The 20,972-nt window shown below is 31.4% G+C and overlaps 1 protein-coding gene across 1 annotated transcript in view; it reads right to left on the reverse strand.

Moving 5' to 3' along the window:
• Positions 1-20,972, reverse strand: part of LOC108917601 (neuroligin-4, Y-linked-like) — a 54,605-nt gene that overhangs the window by 11,570 nt on the left and 22,063 nt on the right. The window lies entirely within an intron of this gene.

The following is a 20,972-nucleotide window of genomic DNA, read 5'->3' on the forward strand; positions in this document are numbered from 1 at the left end:
CTAGAAAATATTTGGTAAATTTTGGTTTCAAATCACCCTAATCCGTTGGAATGTTTACTAAAACAAATTATGTTGCATTAGAGTAGTTGCAGTTTTTTAATAATAAAGTGAACGCATCTGACGTGCTTTTGCGATATCTACACATAATGTAACTTTAGGAGAGGGTCAATATTTTAAGGGTACTATTACGTGTTCCGCAGAATTCCCCACTTTATTTTTAAAGTTTTTTTTATGTCGTTAATAATGAAACCCTGAACAATAAAAATTTAATGTTCTTTGACAATTAATATTTTTGCATGATTTATTAAATATTAACTAACACTGGTATGTTGATAGGCATAAGTTACTAAGATAAAATTGATTTACATTTTAAAATAATATTTTTGATGCTTTATAAAATGTAAATAATAAAAAAATAAAACTCATTAATTGAATATTGAAATATTTCTGATTCATTTCAATCCAGTTTTTAATAGTCAGTACTTGTTACTAGTTTTTTTAAGCACTGTGTTTACTTTGTGAATCATAGTGTTCATGGCCTCTGACGTTGACCTAGTTCAGGTGAACTGCATAATATCCCACATCATGCACCTGATGTGAAACGACAACAGCAAAAAATAAACGGTCGACATTAATAATTCGACGAAACAATAATGGCCAAACATGTTGCCACTTCATTTTATTATACAGGGTGTTTCCTAGATAGCTGTAATGATTTTAAGGGGTGGTAGGTGGGGCTATTTCCTACCTATTGCACCACTTTTAGCCTAGTCCAAAGTTGCCTGTTTTTTTTATTTTTAATTTTGTATTTTTTTCAACTCTACCCAAAAATTGACCTATGATTATTAATTGTTCATATTATAACTGTGGTGTAAAACTGAAACAGGATTATTTACCAAGAACGATGTTTGACACTATAAAAATAGTATTGGTTATATCTAAAGTTTAAAAAAAGTGAAATATGACCTTCCAAAATCAGAGTAACCTACGCAAAAGAAGTCAATATTAAATTTTGCACATTATTTTATCGAATTAAAGGTTCCTAGATTTTCAAATTATTTTAAAAACTTCCTTAACTACCGCTCTTTCTAACGGTATATCACATACAAAAGGTTTCCAAAGAATTCCGTAATTATGGAGCCTACCAAGAAAAAACTTTCTTCTTAATTGGGCCGGTGCCGCGCCAACGCGGTGGGGGAGTCTTTTTTAATGAGTATTGTTGTTCTTGTTCAGCACAGGTTTACCACAATTGGTAGAAGACGTGCCTCAATTTCAAAATGATGAAGATGCTATTATTTTTCAAAATGACGGATGCCCTGCACAATACCGCTTGTCTGTAAGGGAATTTTTAAATTCATTGTTTCCCAACGCATGGATTGGAAGAGCTGGACCTATTCCATGGCCACCACGCTCCCCTGACTTAACGCCGCTCGACTATTATGTATGGGGACGTGCAAAGGCTTTGGTTTACGATGAGGAAATAATCCTTACGCTATAAAAACATTTATCCAATAAAAAGTTTTTACTTAACCTACGAAATTTATTAAAACTTAAACTAGTAACATTAACACCATTAAAACATTTCACGAAGTGGTTATATAATTCAATATTTAATTTATTAATCTGAGTAGTACGGATCCTAGAAAACGATAAATTCAAATTCAATAAAATCGCTGTTTTAATTTTTTTATACATCCTGTTATTACTATGATTATACCGTTAGAAAGTGCGGTAATTAAGGAAGTTTTTAAAATAATTTAAAAATCTACGAACCTTTAATTCAATAAAATAATGTACTTCAAAATTTAATATTGACTTCTTTTTCATAGGTTACCCTGATTTTGAAAGGTCATATTTCACTTTTTTTAAACTTTATATTTAACCAATATTTTTTTTATAGTGGCTCAAACATCGTTCTTGGTAAATAACCCCGTTTCAGTTTTATACCAGAGTTATAATATGAACAATTAATAATAATAGGTTAATTTTTGGATAGAGTTGAAAAAAATACTAAATTAAAATTAAAAAAAAACAGGCAACTTTAGACTAAGCTAAAAGTGGTGCAATAGGTAGGAAATAGCCCCACCTACCACCCCTTAAAATCATTACATCTATCTAGGAAACACCCTGTATATTATCGCTTTCAGTTTATCGTTTTACCATAAGGTAATGTAATGCGGTGGTAATTTCACGACTTTCTGCGTAAGGTATTACTCGGTACGGTATGTTAGTGAGAATAGTGAGTGGTTAAATTTCTGTGATATTATGAAAGAAACATGTATACGAATCGAGGAAGAGATGTTTGACAACAATGTATACCGTAACTTGCACATAGTGTGCGTCGTTTTTTGAAGTTATGCTAGCTTGTTTAAGGGTGGGGTTTATAAATTGCGAAAAAAGTATATTGGGATAAAAATTATGAAAAAAAGGTTAAAGAAATTCACTCTTGTGTTCCGAAAGATGGTCTTCCTATAAATATACTTCCATTCAAAGTTACACCCTGTATAATAAAAAGAAATGTCATTCTGATCCTTTTGGCGTAAGGGGTTATTTATTTAAAAATTCTGTGTGCCAGAAATTCCCAATCAACTAAAAACGGAAAAGTAGTTCGTAGGGGTTTTTAGTCCTTAAGCAGACAGAACACACAAATTATGTTACAGGTAAACTAATATCATTAATGGACTGAAATTATACAGGGTGTCTCCTGAGACAGTAATACCTGCATTACTGGCGTCCTTGCAAGGGGTGTTTGGATAGTCAAAATAAATAAGATTTAAGCAAATATACTTATATCTAAACGTTCACTGTTTCCGAGATACAGGGTAAAATTTTGGAATTTTTATTATATTTTTTATTTACTTGGAAAACCTTCTCTATAAAACAACAATAATTCTAAGTTGTAATGGTATATATTTGGTCTAATTATTCGGTATGTTTAAATATTCCCATTATCACCAATGGCGTAGAAACCCACTCTTCTCTTATTTAAGAGTGTCTGAATTATAAAAAACAGTAATACCTATACTTTTTTGCAGACAAATGAACAATTACATAGTTGAATACGATGCAGAGAATTTCCAATAATAATTATTTGTTCAAAATAATCAAAACTTAAAAGTAACATGTTTTTTTGTAATTAAGATAGTGGCGTACTATTTTTATTGTAAATAAAAGAAGAGTGGGGAACAGGGTTCCTAGGTCATTGGTGATAATGAGAATATTTAAACATAGGTACCGAGGAATTAGACCAAAGATATTCCATAACAAACTAAAATTATTGTTATTTTATCAGGAAGGGTTTCCAGGTAAAGACAAAATAACGAGCGTTCAAATAAAAACGTGGTCGAATTTGGCTCTGACACATTGGACGTAGGGAGTAGCTTATAGCGACCAACTTAACCTCATTTCTCAACGAGCTGTATAGCAGCTGTCAGTTTCAATAACGTTAATGACTATATAACTTTATTTTAAAGAATAATCGTGATAACAATAACAAANCATTAAAATTAACGATTAAAAATTTGATTTTTTGTTATAACTTTCTTATTAAAAATTAAAAAATATATCTATTTCTCTGAAAAGAAAAGTTACATATTTTAGAGCAGATTAAAAAAAAAATTACAAAATTCAATCATTTTTCTGTTTGTTATGATTTTTTTTAAATTTAAGCAAATATACTTATATCTAAACGTTCACTGTTTCCGAGATACAGGGTAAAGTTTTGGAATTTTTATTATATATTTTATTTACTTGGAAAACCTTCTCTATAAAACAACAATAATTCTAAGTTGTAATGGTATATATTTGGTCTAATTATTCGGTATGTTTAAATATTCCCATTATCACCAATGGCGTAGAAACCCACTCTTCTCTTATTTAAGAGTGTCTGAATTATAAAAAACAGTAATACCTATACTTTTTTGCAGACAAATGAACAATTACATAGTTGAATACGATGCAGAGAATTTCCAATAATAATTATTTGTTCAAAATAATCAAAACTTAAAATATTTTACGTTTTTTTATAATTAAGAGATATTTTTTATTGTAAATAAAAGAAGAGTGCCATAGGGTTTCTACGCCATATGGTGATAATGGGAATATTTAAATATACTGAATAATTAGATCAAAGATACAACCTAGAATTGTTGTTTTATTAGGAAGGATTTTCAAATAAATAAAGAGTATAATAAAAAAATTTTGACACCCTGTATATCGAAATGGTGAACTTTTGGATATAAATATATGCTGGAGACACTTGGTGGACATGGGAATTAGTTTACTCCGTTGTCTCCATCGAAATAATACACGGGTGACGTGACAATATTTATTACAAATAGGGGAGCTGGTATACAAGTTATAAAATAGGAACTAACGGTCCGCCACTGTCAGCCCTAGCAACCTGTTCATTACTTTTCTATCAAACCAATAATAACAATAATAATAATAATAAAAGCCACACGGCTATGGTTGCTTTCATCAATTAAATGATCCAGTTGCTTCTCGGGCTTTTAGTTTTGTTCCGTTCACAAGGACGTTACCCAGTGCATTCCTTTACCCTATAAGTTTACTTTTTACCAAACATGACCATATAAGGAAATGTTACAAAAGTTAGATAATGATGGTTTTTCACACACAGGCTAAAACTTAACCCTGAAGAGATAACAATTTGGTACTCTAATATTTCTGTAACTTAAACAAAAACAAGCCCTCAACATTCCATCGACGGTGACAGTTCTTCGAGTGGCTACGAATTCATAAGCGGTTAAAAGGGTGATGCCAACATATATTTGGGTAAATCTCATGTATTTTGACTGTACAGTCACCCCTTGTAAGGATGTCAGTAATACCTGAGACACACTGGCCACATAAAATGTGTATGTACATCAAAATAAAACAGGATATTTAAGAGTCAGGAGTAACTTGTCGTTTTATAATCTATCTTCAGATATATCGGTATAAATAATACGAATCAAGTAAAGAGTGTGCTTGTGTCCCAATATGGCGAATATTATTCTTTTTAAATTAGTGAGTTTCTAATGCGTAACTGGTACCATATTGCCACTTTTTCCCAGCAATAAAATCGAAAAGAGAAAAAATGGAAAAACGGGTACTACTATACTTCGGCTAAAAACATTTCTTCATTGATGAGAAAAATAGGGTTACAGACAAAATGAGCGTTTTGTGTTCAGTCTTTCATTATTCTGTATGTAAATGTAAACTGTAAAATGTAATGTAAGAAAATATACTCGTCTAGTTTATATCTAAATTATTGATAGATTCAGTTTAAATATTTTACTATCTAAATTAATTTTTGATTTAAAATCTAGAAAACACATCCATCGTTCTAGTTTTTTAAAGAATAAATAATTTAATTTTCAACTAGTGTTCTATAAATTCCCTCTAAATAATTTACCACCTGTACGGCCCAGCTCGCGAATAGTACTGCTGTTGTTTTTATTTACTTTTAAAGCTCGCGTTGCATCCCAATGTATTCGGTTTGGTTTCAATTAATCTTATTTGATTTCCATGGCAAAGGGTCTAAGTGTGTTTTAATCTGCTTGCCGAAGCCCTAAATGTAAAACAACAGTTCCAATTGCTTTTCTCTTGTTTGATGTAACAATTGTAATTTTAATTTCGAAAACCCTTTGAAATTTTCATCCTTGTTCCGGTTGTTTAAAATCAGATTAAAAATATTTAATCACTACATAGTTCGATGTTAATGGCAGTGTGTATTATGATTTGGGTCATTCTTATACAGGTTTATTCACAACTTATCCAAAAAAAAATGGGAATAAATGCGTTATGAAAAATGGAGTCCATATCGTAAAAAAAATTTTTTGTAAAATCCTTATAGTTTCCGAGAAAAGAATTATTGAAGTTGTAGTATTTATAACCCTTACATTGCTGGGCTACTGTAGTCTGTAACGTCATTCGTGTTGTGCGCTGTACGTAATGCGGTCTCTCTCCACGTGGCCCCAAGTGATTCCAAATAATGAAATCCAATTTTAGTATTAACGTTTTTGCGATAGTGTTTATATTAGTTTTTCAAGTGTTAAAAATGGCTTACGTATATAGCGACTCGGAGTAAATGGATATTGTTTTAATTTACGGTGAAGCAAGACAACATTTGTGTTATGATAAAGCATTTGTGTTATGGTGATGATAATGTAAACAAGATTTAGGGAATTTTCGTTACCAGTACCAATCGTACAATTTTGGTTTGCTTAAGCTCGTCGGTCATGTGGGGTGTAAACATTTATGTATGAATATTTGATGTAAACATACGGATAAAAGTGTGAATTTACATGACCTTATTTGGTTCAACCAATCAGATTAATAATCATGTGATCACCCGGTATGGTGTTAAGTACAGCGCGTGTGTAGAGAACTGTGCTATTTGTCCAGTGGGCATGTTTAGATTCATCTTTGGCGTAATAATATAGCACAGTTTTAACTACCTAACTATAATGTTATAAATAAATACTGAGGGAAGAAAATAATTTGATTTTGTTCATTTAAAGATATTGAAGTATGAGGAACATCAATAATAAGTTAAACTATTGAACTTTGCCTAACCTACACACAGACCTTTTAACTATTTAAGACCTATCTTATTGTTTTACTTGCACTATATCTGTTTTCAGTTTAATGTTCTCAAGAAATGGCCATTGCCGTCGAAATGGTTCAAAATTTCCACCTCAAAATTTTTATCCAGAGAAGGTCTTCATATAAATGACAGTAGTAAATCTCCCCATAAAATACAAGAATTGTTATCACATGGCACATTCACGACCGAACAGAAACAATTTTTTGCACGTGCATAACTTTTTATGCTAATAGTATTATTTTTCTTTCACAAAACTTTATTATGGTTTTTTATAAATGGTTATAAGTATGAATATTTATTATTTCTCAAATTTTTATTGCTTCAGTCCAATCAATCACCCGTTAAAATAATGACAGTTGTCGGAAGATGTGTCACTATGAGCCTAACTTAACCTAGAATAAATATTTTCTGTTTTTTTATATAGAACATTTTAATATTCCGTTTTTAAATAATATACATTTCGAGAACCATGGATTGTCATCGAAAATGGAACTCTATTCAGTAATCAAGGGAACGTATAAAAAAGCAATTCCGCTTGCGAAACAGTCAAGTTTTTATGAATTTATGAGCAAAGGACAGATGATTTAAGGGTCCTATAAAGGTGAGGTAACCGCAATAATTTACAAAATACGGACCGAATCATATAACGAGAATGAAAGAGGTCTGTGGAGAAGGTAATATCAGGATATAATAAATATGGGGGACAGCATTTGAAAAAGCTACGGAATAACAAGTTTGCAGTATTTATACATATATTATAATTTATTGTACGTGATTTGAATATACTTTGTTGCATCATATAAAATCAGAATAATCCGTAAATTTAATTTTAAAAAGAGTATGATGTTGAAATGAAATTGCTGGAATTTTAATGTTAATTAATTATCCCATAAAATAAATATGTCGAAATTATTAAAATTTTTAATATATAGGGTGTCCCTTAAATTATGATTGAATGGAGTAGGTAGTTCAAGTTATCTCTAAGAAAAACAAAATTCAAATTTTTTCGATTTTATACCTCATAAGCACAGTGATTATCTTATATCAAATTTTTGACGCATAAATATCTTAATAGTTAGGTAGTACTAAACACAAGACTTCATCTGGTCCCGTTGATATATCCGGTTCTCTTATAAAAAAAATTGTAAAGTATATTGTGAAACCGTTAACCCACATTATCAATGAATCATTTAGAGAAGGTGTTTTTCCTTCGTTATTAAAAACCTCATTAGTATCTCCTATTTTTAAGCAAAATTATGTTGAAAATATGGAAAATTATCGTCCTATTTCTGTACCCCCTCTAATATAAACAATCTTTAAATATGCTCTCGCAGTTGCTTACATTTTTGAAAAATAATAAAATCATTAACGAAAATCAACATGGTTTTCGTGAAGGTCATTCGACTATGAGCGTTATAATCTCTTTCTATGAAGAAATATTGGATGCTATTGAAGCAAGCACTAGTCCGACTGGAATTTTTTGCGATCTCAGCTTAAGGCTTATGGGATGAGAGGTTCGACACTTGCTTGGTTTTCTTCATATATGTATAAGGGGAAGAAAGCAAATTGCCAAAATACACAAATATGAAAGTAATAAAAAATCCACTTATAATTACCTTCTACTTTAAGTAATGATATTGGTGTCCCCCAAGGTTCTGTTCTGGGGCCTATACTGTTTATTATTTATATCGATGAATTGCCGAAAATAATTCCTGGTGCATCTGTTTCACAATATGCTGACGATACCTCGCTTCTCTTTTCAGAGAAGTGTGAAATATCTCTTCAAATTAACATAAATGCAGGTATTTCCGATTTATGTAGATGGTTTAGTGAAAATTCTTTATTCTTTAATAGTGCTAAAACAAACTATGTAATGTTTCATAACCACAAAGTCAGATATCATCCTCCCTAAATATAAACTTTAATAATATCAGTATTGAGAAAAGTAATACTGTTTCGTTTTTAGGTAACATTTTAGATAAAACTTTGACATTTGGGAGTCACTGTAATAAACTTACTAATATATTAAATTCAAAGTGTTATCAAACAAGAATTTTGAAGGATGTTTCAGAAATACCTCAGTTAATTTCCTTTTATTTTGCACAAGTCTAATCAAGGTTAGCATAAGGAATTATTATTTGGGGAAGTTCAAGTAGGGCAGATAGTGTTTTCATTGCCCAGAAACGTATTATCAGATGTATAGCTGGAGTATCCCCGACCCAGTCATGCCGCCCTTTATTTACTGAATTTGGTATTCCCCCATTGAAAAGTTTGCATATCCTCCAAATATTGTTACATATTTATAAAAAATAAAGAACGTTTTATTACTACTGTATCTGTCCAGTCATGATACTCGAAACAAACATAATTTTTGTGTCCCCTTCAAACGCCTCGGCATGACTTTGAAAGCTCATAATGTTTTGGAGATTATTTAACCATTTACCTCAACATCTGAAAAACATAAATAATTTTCATCTATTTATTAAAAATTTGTGCATACTCCGTTCAGGAATTTTTTGACAATAGCTGTTAGCTTATTTTAATTTTAATATGTTGGAGGTTGTATTTTATCATATGTTTAAATTGTATTTATTATCTTACTTATTTTATTGTTTGTACTGTAATTAATGTGGATCGGCCTATATGCCTTTTTTTAACATGTAATTATATTGTATTAAGTAGACTTGATTTATCCCATAGCAAAGCTGTATTGCTCTAGTTGGACTAATAAATATATCTAGTAAAAACCATTTTTTTTTTTACCGAAAGTAGAATTTCATTAGAGACCTCTGTCAAAGGTAAAATTTCCATAATTTCTCAAAATAAAGAAATCTGAATGTAAGTAAAGAATGCAATGTATTAATTAATAAGTCATTATTATTAGGTTCTTATTAATTTAAGGCTTAAATCGCTGGATTGGTAGCATTTTTGCTTGGCCACCCAGAAGTCCGGACTTCAATCCTCTTGATTTATACCAATGTATTTGGTATCGAATGAAAGATATAGTTTACAAAGAATCTATTGGCTCGTGTGAAGAGTTGTGGCAAAGGATACAAATCGCTGCCAACGAAGTCAGACGCAATCCCAATATGTTGTTTCAAACTCGAAGATCTCTCANAATTTTGAAGGATGTTTCAGAAATACCTCAGTTAATTTCCTTTTATTTTGCACAAGTCCAATCAAGGTTAGCATAAGGAATTATTATTTGGGGAAGTTCAAGTAGGGCAGATAGTGTTTTCATTGCCCAGAAACGTATTATCAGATGTATAGCTGGAGTATCCCCGACCCAGTCATGCCGCCCTTTATTTACTGAATTTGGTATTCCCCCATTGAAAAGTTTGCATATCCTCCAAATATTGTTACATATTTATAAAAAATAAAGAACGTTTTATTACTACTGTATCTGTCCAGTCATGATACTCGAAACAAACATAATTTTTGTGTCCCCTTCAAACGCCTCGGCATGACTTTGAAAGCTCATAATGTTTTGGAGATTATTTAACCATTTACCTCAACATCTGAAAAACATAAATAATTTTCATCTATTTATTAAAAATTTGTGCATACTCCGTTCAGGAATTTTTTGACAATAGCTGTTAGCTTATTTTAATTTTAATATGTTGGAGGTTGTATTTTATCATATGTTTAAATTGTATTTATTATCTTACTTATTTTATTGTTTGTACTGTAATTAATGTGGATCGGCCTATATGCCTTTTTTTAACATGTAATTATATTGTATTAAGTAGACTTGATTTATCCCATAGCAAAGCTGTATTGCTCTAGTTGGACTAATAAATATATCTAGTAAAAACCATTTTTTTTTTTACCGAAAGTAGAATTTCATTAGAGACCTCTGTCAAAGGTAAAATTTCCATAATTTCTCAAAATAAAGAAATCTGAATGTAAGTAAAGAATGCAATGTATTAATTAATAAGTCATTATTATTAGGTTCTTATTAATTTAAGGCTTAAATCGCTGGATTGGTAGCATTTTTGCTTGGCCACCCAGAAGTCCGGACTTCAATCCTCTTGATTGATACCAATGTATTTGGTATCGAATGAAAGATATAGTTTACAAAGAATCTATTGGCTCGTGTGAAGAGTTGTGGCAAAGGATACAAATCGCTGCCAACGAAGTCAGACGCAATCCCAATATGTTGTTTCAAACTCGAAGATCACTTAGAAAACGTTATGTAAAGTGTATCAGTGTCAACGGTGGATTCTTCGAACAATTAGCTTAAATCATTATTACGTATTTTATTTGTTTTATTGTTAATTGTTATAATAACATGAAGAAACACTTGCTTTGTTTCGCTTTTAATTTCTCGTATTATCAAAACATAGTGTTCGTTAAATCGACTTTTCTCCAAAAGGGTTCGAGATAACGAAATGAAACAAGAATACATAATTAATGGAAAAATGATTGCTCTTTCAGGATTCGAATCAAGTTTCATGTTGGACATACAGGGTAAAAAGACATTAACTAAATTTTCGGTAATATCGGTCGTAACTGGCGCCCTCTATGAGCAATAACTAAACTTGCAGCACGCATCTTATTTGTCGCTTAAAAAAATATAGTTTGACAAATTTTGAACTTCCTAACGTACATATTTTCAGAATAATCGCAAAACAACTATTTAAAATTTTAACTTTCAACACCCTGTATTTCTAAAACTATCAACTTTCGGATAAGGCATGTTTGCGCCAATGGTCACCATTTTACGTGTAGTATCTTCAGCTTTCGATTTCCTATTGTTAATGAATCACCATGTATATGTAACAACATAGAAGGACACATACATCATATATCTGGACAGATTCACCGTGAAGTTTGAAAATGGCACTCTTCAATTACGAGAGATCAAAAATAAATGGAGATGTATTGGACACAGTGCTTACAGGAAGTTACCCCACACAAATAGGCAGGCATCTCAACTAAGAATCTCATAATCATTCAGTTCAGGAAAATGAGTACTCTCAAGGTCGCCTGCAAGCCAGAATACTTGGACGACTCTCAGTAAAAATGGATGTATTGCCGTGTTATTTTTTCTTTTGATTATCAAAATAGGTATTGGGGTTGTTTTATTCTTTATTTATTTTACATTTATTTTCAATCACAAGAAAATCACACATAACGGCAGCTTTTCGTCGTGAGAGCGGGTCGTAGGTTAGGAAGCAGCTAGCTAAAATTGTATATACAGTATGGTGTTAAATTAGGGCGCCACGTAACTTATGAGTGTAAGTTATCTAGCTGTATTCTGCAAAGTTACGAAAGTCAGAACACTTCATAAAGTTAGGGTTTTACTGAGACTCTGATATTTATTAGTCACATATACAGGGTGAGTGAAAATAAGTGAGAAAAATAAAAAAACAAAAATATTTATTTTAAATCTCAGACCAATGGTTATTCGCTTCAGACAAATATAAGAACATTTTATAAAGAAATAATTCGTATTAGTGAAATCAGATATATAATACCTACTAAAGAATGATAGGGTTATACAGTGATTAATTTAATGTTCCAAGCGATTATTAATTTGAGAAACAATATGTAATTAGAATAAAGAACACGTTTATGTTATTGGAGTTACTCCAAATCTCGCTTATTCATAGTACTATGCTTTAGCGTAACAATTTCATATTTTAAATAAACATATTATATATAGATATTTATAAATGCGTGCATTGAGTATGTTTCATCAAAAGATTATTATAACGCTTATATAAAAATTTATGTAGGTAATATGTATTTCTGTCTTACTTTGACTGATTCATAAAAGGATAGAGAGTATAAAAAAAGTTCTTATCTGTCCTGGCGGCTTCTCGATGAAATGGTCGAGTCCTGTGGATGGAGGAAAATGGCGACGTCAGGTCCTAAATTGGGTGGAGCGGTATATCTGCGCCTAGATTGGGACTCGGGAACTGGAGAAACAGCACGGAAGACGTTTTCCACTTAGAATTTAAATTAAAAAAANATATTAGAAATTTAAAATGTACAAATTTTTAAATTTAAAGAAACAAAAACGATATTTTTGATATTTATAGATGGGTAATGTATAATGCGATATAGATTTCGAAAATGTAATTATCTCAATTTGTCACAAAACTGCATTTACGGTCTTTTTCCGAAGTAGGGCAGTATAGTATAATTAAAGTACCATACAAGAAGACAAAACTATTAGTTACATATTTAATTTCACCTTGTAAACAATTTTTTTCTCGAAAATAAACAAACGAATCAAGGAATTTGTTTGAATGGTGCAAAGATCTGCCGATTTTAAACTTTTCCTTCGCTCGACTGATCGATGCTATCATAGGGGAACGGGATGCGCACGCAAACCGAACGGTGCGCTCGCGCGCGCCATGCGCGATGTCGCTAAACGGACGTATTCTATTCAAAAATTTCCCGCGCGGGAGTTTCCGCGCAAATGCGGGAATTCCGCAGGTCTCATTGATATGCGGGAAATTGCTGGAATGCTGTAACGCGGAATGCGGGATTGCAAACCCTACTTGGGCATTAATATCACTACTCGTATCACTCATCTTCACGAAATAATAAGTAATACCGTAAATGAAAATGATTTAAAATAAAACGTTACAAATAAAGTACTCGAGGTGTTTTATGACAACAACCAGAGGCCCGATAACGAATCCACGGTCAACAGAATAGCAGTGTACTCACGTCTTCAATGCTCAAGGAGAACTGCTTTCAGTACATCTCTCTGTATAAACTGACGCTTAGAATTTGTTTAATAATTAGTAACTACCACTGAAGCCAAGACAAAGGAATCAAATCGTTTATATCCAAAAAAATTTAAAAAAATTTACACCCCAAAACTCAATATGCATTAATAATTCCCATTTTGGAATTATCCTAAAAATTATTTTTTTCAATATTACTTTGTTCAGAACACATCATGTATTATATTAGAATCAACTTTCATTACTTTCATAAAGTTTTTAACCGTAGTACCTAAAGTGTATTTGGTATGGTTCGTTTGTTTTAACAGATTGCTAGATTTTTTAATAAATTAAATAGACAAAATGTTTTATGCAAGTGGGGTCAGCGGGAGGATAGTTCTTAGAGGGAACCGCAGCACTTAGTCCCCATTTGATCACTTGTACAAATTCTCAAGGGACATCGTCTCACCTAGGCCATCAATGTTTTACTTAAGGAAAAGCTTGGTTGTAGATTAGTGTCGGCTTTCAGGCGCTTAATTTCAGGGTGCTGTATATTAATTCTCTTTGCAAACTTCTGTTCTACAGAGTACTAAAAAGTAACGGGTCAATAAAATGTGTCCTCCTTTGTCACTAAACTAAATCAAATAAATTAGAAAATGCTTCTCAGTTCATATCAAATGAGATTATAAAACGCAAGGATTTATTCATTTTTTTATAAGTATAAAAAGCAAAAATACTGTCAGATATTTATTTATTATTTGATCAAGGCATGCTTTGATATAAAAGCATTATCCCCATTATCAAAGCTCTCTACGCGACACTTGCACGTTTAATTTTTAAATAACAAAGGCTATCGTTTTAAAGGGCTTAAAATTACTTATACCAAATTTGGATACGGGTCATATTTCGTCTGCTTTCTAAAATTCTTTATTGCCTGATGGATTGATGTTATATAGTTCACTTAATGGAGGTTAATATTAGAAGTCATCGACAATGAGTTTCACCGATTAAACACAGTGCTTTAAAAATAGTAACAAACACTTTTATTAAAAAAAAGTTGAAGAAATTTTTCTTTCTATCAGATTAGTATTTTTATTTATTTTTTATTACGTACATTTTTAAACATAAAAACATAAAACATACCACAGAAACGGCAAATATAATTTTTAAAAACAAATTTTTAGTTAATATTTAATAAATTATGCAAAAAATATGATAACTTCAAAATAACACATCTTAAAGCCCTGCAAAAGCATTTTGTTTTAACAAATTATTTAGACCTTACATGTTCTTAATATACAGTTTCATTTAAAAATGGTAGAAATGGTCAACTAGAAAAAATTGTGTTCCAGTTAAGTATTCTAAAATCCAAGTAATAACTCCACTTCAAATGTAATCTAGCAATATTGATAGTATATGACGTACTTTATCCACACAATCAAAAAATGTCGGTAGACAACCATCCAAATAGCTAAACCGTTCATTGATCGCCTCATCTGTGGTATACTGATGATAACTAATAAATTCGAAACCGGTCTGACCATTTTGCAAATGAATGATTATGTCTGTTTATATATTGCGGGCATAGATCAATGCTGTAGTCACAAGATATAATTATTTAGAAAGTTTGTGTTTTAAAGTTAATTCATTTAAAGGCAAATAATATTTAAACATTTTTCTGTTTTAAAATTTACTTTATAGTTAGTTTCAGCAGTGTTTTCATACTTCATACTTCATACTTTTATTTCTATATGTAAAATATTGTAATAGATATAATCTATGAAGTACATGTAGCCACGTCAAATCTATCTACCTACTGGAACAAAGTGACCTGTAGTGGTATGACTAGTGTCAAACTAGGTGAAATAAGCTTTTTAATTATATTTTATTTTAATGATATTGTGGAAAATAACTACTACGGGTACATCTGTAGAATCGCCAGATATAGATCCAAGTGCCAACGATCTTTAACATATGATAGACGAGGTCTGTTCAGAAAATAACTGAACTTTTTGAATTACGCGCTTATATTTAGTGATATTCATTTGGCAGCATTGGGTTGCGTAACCACATATTCTTGGATTGTTGATATCTCATTTAGTTTTCGTGATATTGTTATTTGAGTGCAACGTGTTTAAGTGTTGGTGATGATTTTTTAAGTGAGCAATTTTCTGGAACAACAACGACGTCACTTAAAAATTTTCTTGAAACTAGAGAAAACTTTCACGGAAACGCGGAGATAATACTCTGGGTCGTAACTAATGTTATGAATGGTTTTCACGATTTAACAGTGGTCGCCAGTCAATTGAAGATAATCCTCAACCAGAAAGGTAGTCGATTTCAAATGATGACTCCCATGTTCAGAAGGTCAAAGATCTGGTGCGTACGNTATGACGTACTTTATCCACACAATCAAAAAATGTCGGTAGACAACCATCCAAATAGCTAAACCGTTCATTGATCGCCTCATCTGTCGTATACTGATGATAACTAATAAATTCGAAACCGGTCTGACCATTTTGCAAATGAATGATTATGTCTGTTTATATATTGCGGGCATAGATCAATGCTGTAGTCACAAGATATAATTATTTAGAAAGTTTGTGTTTTAAAGTTAATTCATTTAAAGGCAAATAATATTTAAACATTTTTCTGTTTTAAAATTTACTTTATAGTTAGTTTCAGCAGTGTTTTCATACTTCATACTTCATACTTTTATTTCTATAAGTAAAATATTGTAATAGATATAATTTAAGAAGTATATGTAGCCACTTCAAATCTATCTACCTACTGGAACAAAGTGACCTGTAGTGGTATGACTAGTGTCAAACTAGGTGAAATAAGCTTTTTATGTAATGATATTGTGGAAAATAACTACTACGGGCTACATGGTCTGTGCAGCATTGAATTACACCTCGAACATCTAAAAAACAACTAAGTCATTCAGCAGAATCGCCAGATATAGATCCAAGTGCCAACGATCTTTAACATATTATAGACGAGGTCTGTTCAGAAAATAACTGAACTTTTTGAATTACGCGCTTATATTTATTGATATTCATTTGGCAGCATTGGGTTGCGTAACCACATATTCTTGGATTGTTGATATCTCATTTAGTTTTCGTGATATTGTTATTTGAGTGCAACGTGTTTAAGTGTTGGTGATGATTTTTTAAGTGAGCAATTTTCTGGAACAACAACGATGTCACTTAAAAATTTTCTTGAAACTAGGGAAAACTTTCACGGAAACGCGGAGATAATACTCTGGGTCGTAACTAATGTTATGAATGGTTTTCACGATTTAACAGTGGTCGTCAGTCAATTGAAGATAATCCTCAACCAGAAAGGTAGTCGATTTCAAATGATGACTCCCATGTTCAGAAGGTCAAAGATCTGGTGCGTACGAACCATCGATTGACTGTCAGAGAAATTAGAGAAGAGGTCAGTCAGTTGGGTGATACCATGAAATTTTGATAGAAAAATTGAACATGCATCGAGTTGCAGCAAAATTTGTTTCTTCATTGATGACAACAGAAAGAAAATCGTGTGGTCGTTTGTCGGCAACTCCTTGAACAATTCATGACGATGAAACATTCATTTAAAGGATCATAACGGGAGACCAAAGTTGGGTTTATGGCTACGACATTGAGACAAAAATTCAATATCACAATGGACTGGATCCACACTGTTTTTTCGACTTTAATGAAACTGTGCACTTTGAATTCTCATCCTCCTCATCCTCCTTACTTTTCAGACTATTGGTGACATTAAAGCAAATTCGTCACATTTCAAATGAAGCTATCCAGAATTGCTTCGCGAAATGGAAACACCACTGGGAAAAGTCTGTGAAAAGGGGGCGGGTAAGTCTTTGAAGGGGACAAGGACCAATAATGTATAAAATTAATAATAAAATAAAAAAAAATAAAGTTCAGTTATTTTCTGAACAGACCTCGTATTATATCTCATTCACATTCAAATCATATCCGTAGACAGATTAAAAAGTTCCAAAATATATCTAGTGATTCTGTTGACGAATGATCCTAGCTGTTTACCAGATATTGCAGGTGTAATTCAATGCTGGACGGAGGATGTAGCCCGTAGAGTAGTTTCCCACTATATCGTTTGTAAAATGATCGAAGTCCTGCAAATGGACTTCTGTCTACTCTCATATTGCTTTTTCAAGCTTATGCAGCTATTTGAAACTTTTATAGCAAGAATATTTAATATCCAATTTTGATTATTTTTTGTGAGCAATATATTTACTTTTACCTAAGCGAAAAATTTGGAATAATTGTAAACACCATATTGCAGACTATAAACGAGGAACATCTTATTTAGGGCGTGGAACTGCAAAAACACAAATTTTCGCAAAAGGCTTAAAATTAATTTTAAATCATAATTTCTTTGTTGAAATGTAGCATATTGCAGGGATTAAGTTACAAGCAGTTATGATACATTATCTTGGGAACATTATAAAAAAGCATACAATTCCAGACGCTAATAAATTCTAGCCTAAGAGGTTTTGTTTAAACAGGCCGGCGTGAAAGTGAAAATGACGGCGAAGCAAGTTATATTGGTCTAAAGGTTATTTAGTAGACGAACACGCCGACTTGGGGCTGAGATTAAACAAAACACGGCAGATTGGGTCTGATTTATATGCGTACTGGTAGCCAAGAGGAACAACTTTTGTGGTTGCGAAGGAAATTGGAAATTAGCCTTCTGAATTACTAACGTTAAAGATGCGATGAATCAGCTGAATAAACTTTTATATTCCAGACATCATTCTTTTGTAAGAGGGACGATGATAGAAGTCCTATGTCTGCCAGAATATCATAATAAATTTAAAATCGCAAAAGGTCAGAAGTCCATCAGGCATTGAGAAGTTATAAAACTAATGACTGAAATTTAAATCTGTCAAATAAATTGGTTAATAAAAGAAATATTTTTAATGTAGATAAAAAATGTTTTAGTGTAATGCACTGCGATCATCAATATCAAATACACAGCCACACAAAAAGAAAATCCAAACCCAAGAGAGTCGCATACTATTTCCAAAAGAACTTGATGCGCTGTACACGATCATGTAGTAAAAATTCATGACTTCATGAATTTTCGGAGAAAAGTGAAATTTTTCGGTGAAAGCACCCAACTGATTTTTTCCTAAATTTTGTCCAAATATACAATTTTCGTAGCATTTTGAGGCGCTAAACACGGTATCATTACTAAAAGTTGCCCATGACCTTGATATTTTTCAAAAGATCCACTATTTTGAGGCGCTGAACATGCTGCCACTGGTAAAATTTACTCATGACCTCGATGTTTCTCAAAAAATCCACTGTTTGGGTGAAAACTGGCCCTAATATGGGCCAAAACTGATTTTTTCCTAAATTTTGTCCAAATACATCATTTTCGTAGTATTTTGAGGCACTGAACGTGATGTCATTAGTAAATTTTACCCATGACCTCGATACTTCTCAGAAAATCCACTATTTTGAGGAGCTGAATATGATACCATTGGTAAAATTTACCTGTGATATTTCGCAAAATCCAAAATTAGTGCTTTTATACATAACAGAAAATTAAAAAAAAATTATTACTAAGAACTACATAAGAAACATAATGACTCACCACTTTTACCTCCAACATAAAAAAATCAAATCATAAAAAATTTCAAAATTATTGTCCACTCTGAAGAAAGATATATTATTCAATACCTCAATTTAAAACAAGCTATAGCTTTAGGATTAAAAAATTCATAGAATTTTAAAATTTGGGCAAAGTTAGATGAAAATAAATACTGACAAATACAGAATGAAGAAAATTACGCAAACATTTTTATGAATTGATGAACAATGCTGTTTATGGAGAAACCATGGAAAATATAAAGAAAGACGTAACGTTAGTCACTAAATGGTCAGGTAGATGCAAACCATTATTTTTTAAAGCTAAATTTTAACAGTTGTACAATTTTTGATAAAGATATAGTTTTAATTAAACGAAACGATTAAAAATTACATTTAATAAACCTATATATGTAGGATTTAGTGTATTCGATATTTCGAAAATAATTGTGCATGATTTTTGTTACAATTACATTTAACAACGATAAAGCAAAATTATTGTACAGCGATACTGATTCTTTAAGATGTCATTTCTTTGTTGAACACATTAAAGACGATATTAATAAATTAGTAGTAACTACTTTTTAATTTAATTTTCATAGGCAAATTTTACTAATGGCATCGTGTTCAGCGCCTCAAAATACTACGATAATGATATATTTGGGCAAAATTTAGGAAAACATTAGTTTTGACCCATATTTGGGCGTTTTCACCCAAAAATTTCACTTTTCTCCGAAATTAATCATCAAGTCATGAATTTTGACTACAGGATCGTGTTCCAGCACATCGAATTCCTTCGGAAATGATATGTGGCTCTCTTGGGTTTGGACTTTTTTTTGTGCGGCTATGTTATTATTAATACCAAGCTTCTTGGCATCTAACCACGGAAGGTACAATTATTGATAAATAGGTAACTTTGCTTTAATTTACAATATCTATGTGAATCTAAATGCACCAAAGTATAATTAAAACTATCAGGTTTAATAGTTTATTCCAAATGAAACTCTTTGAATATATCATTTTATGATCCTCAACGGAGTTACTCACAATCAGTTCCAATTATCCAATTCGCTAAGTTGAATCTGTTCGTGATACTGTTTTCCAAATATAAATTGCAAATATGTAATTAAAAAATGTCAAAACGAATCTATGAACTATTATTTTTCCTTTTGCGACCGGCCTCATCTCACAAGCGCAAGTTAACGTTAGTTAAATCAAAGTTCTCTTTATATTGAATGCTTCTTAATAAACTGGAACTAACAGAAAATTTCCACTAGCATTATTATTATTAGCTGATGCCTAAACCAAAATCCGTTACCTACATGTACAATGTTTACGTATTACACAATTTTCTTTTCTGTTTGTTTTACATAGACTTGACTCGTCTACAGTCTATAGAACGTAACATAAAATATAGCCGGACTTTAATAGCGGATATCAATAAAAGAAGTTTGAGCAAATACAAAGAAAAACTAGGTAATTATTTTCGCAAATTTTTTAAAACTATTTCAAAGCTGATTTACTATTATGATAGAGTGTTAAAGTTTTGAAATAAAAATTATTGAAGTATTCACGTTATCTATCAACGAAATATTTTTTATATGGCTTTCCTCAATTTTTTTTAAGATGAAATAAAGCAAGTTTGTATACTTGTATCTTGATAAAGTTGTTACATTCATATAAATAGTTATCTGGTACGAAATAGTACTTTACTGTTTTAAATACAGCGCAGTTAACACCCGATTTTCTGGACATTTAAGATGAATTTTTCTGATGTCAAATTTTAGATTTGAACGTTGTTGTCGTGTGACTTGTTGAGTTTAAGGTTATTTGTTTTTGTTGCTTCTTTTTGTTTTGCCAACTACTAAATATAGCTTCTGATGATGAGCATAAATCTTCTAGCCATTTCTAAAAATTTCGTTTTAGTATTTATGTCATTCTATTATATTGTGTCATGTATTAGGTACTGGATTTAAACTTAATTCCCATGTATTAAAAAATTTTTGACTGCCATTTTTACGAGTATCAAAGGTTATGAAAGATCACAAAGTAAGAAAA

This window comes from Anoplophora glabripennis, unplaced genomic scaffold, assembly GCF_000390285.2.
Source record: "Anoplophora glabripennis isolate ALB-LARVAE unplaced genomic scaffold, Agla_2.0 scaffold58, whole genome shotgun sequence".
Taxonomy (NCBI): domain Eukaryota; kingdom Metazoa; phylum Arthropoda; class Insecta; order Coleoptera; family Cerambycidae; genus Anoplophora; species Anoplophora glabripennis.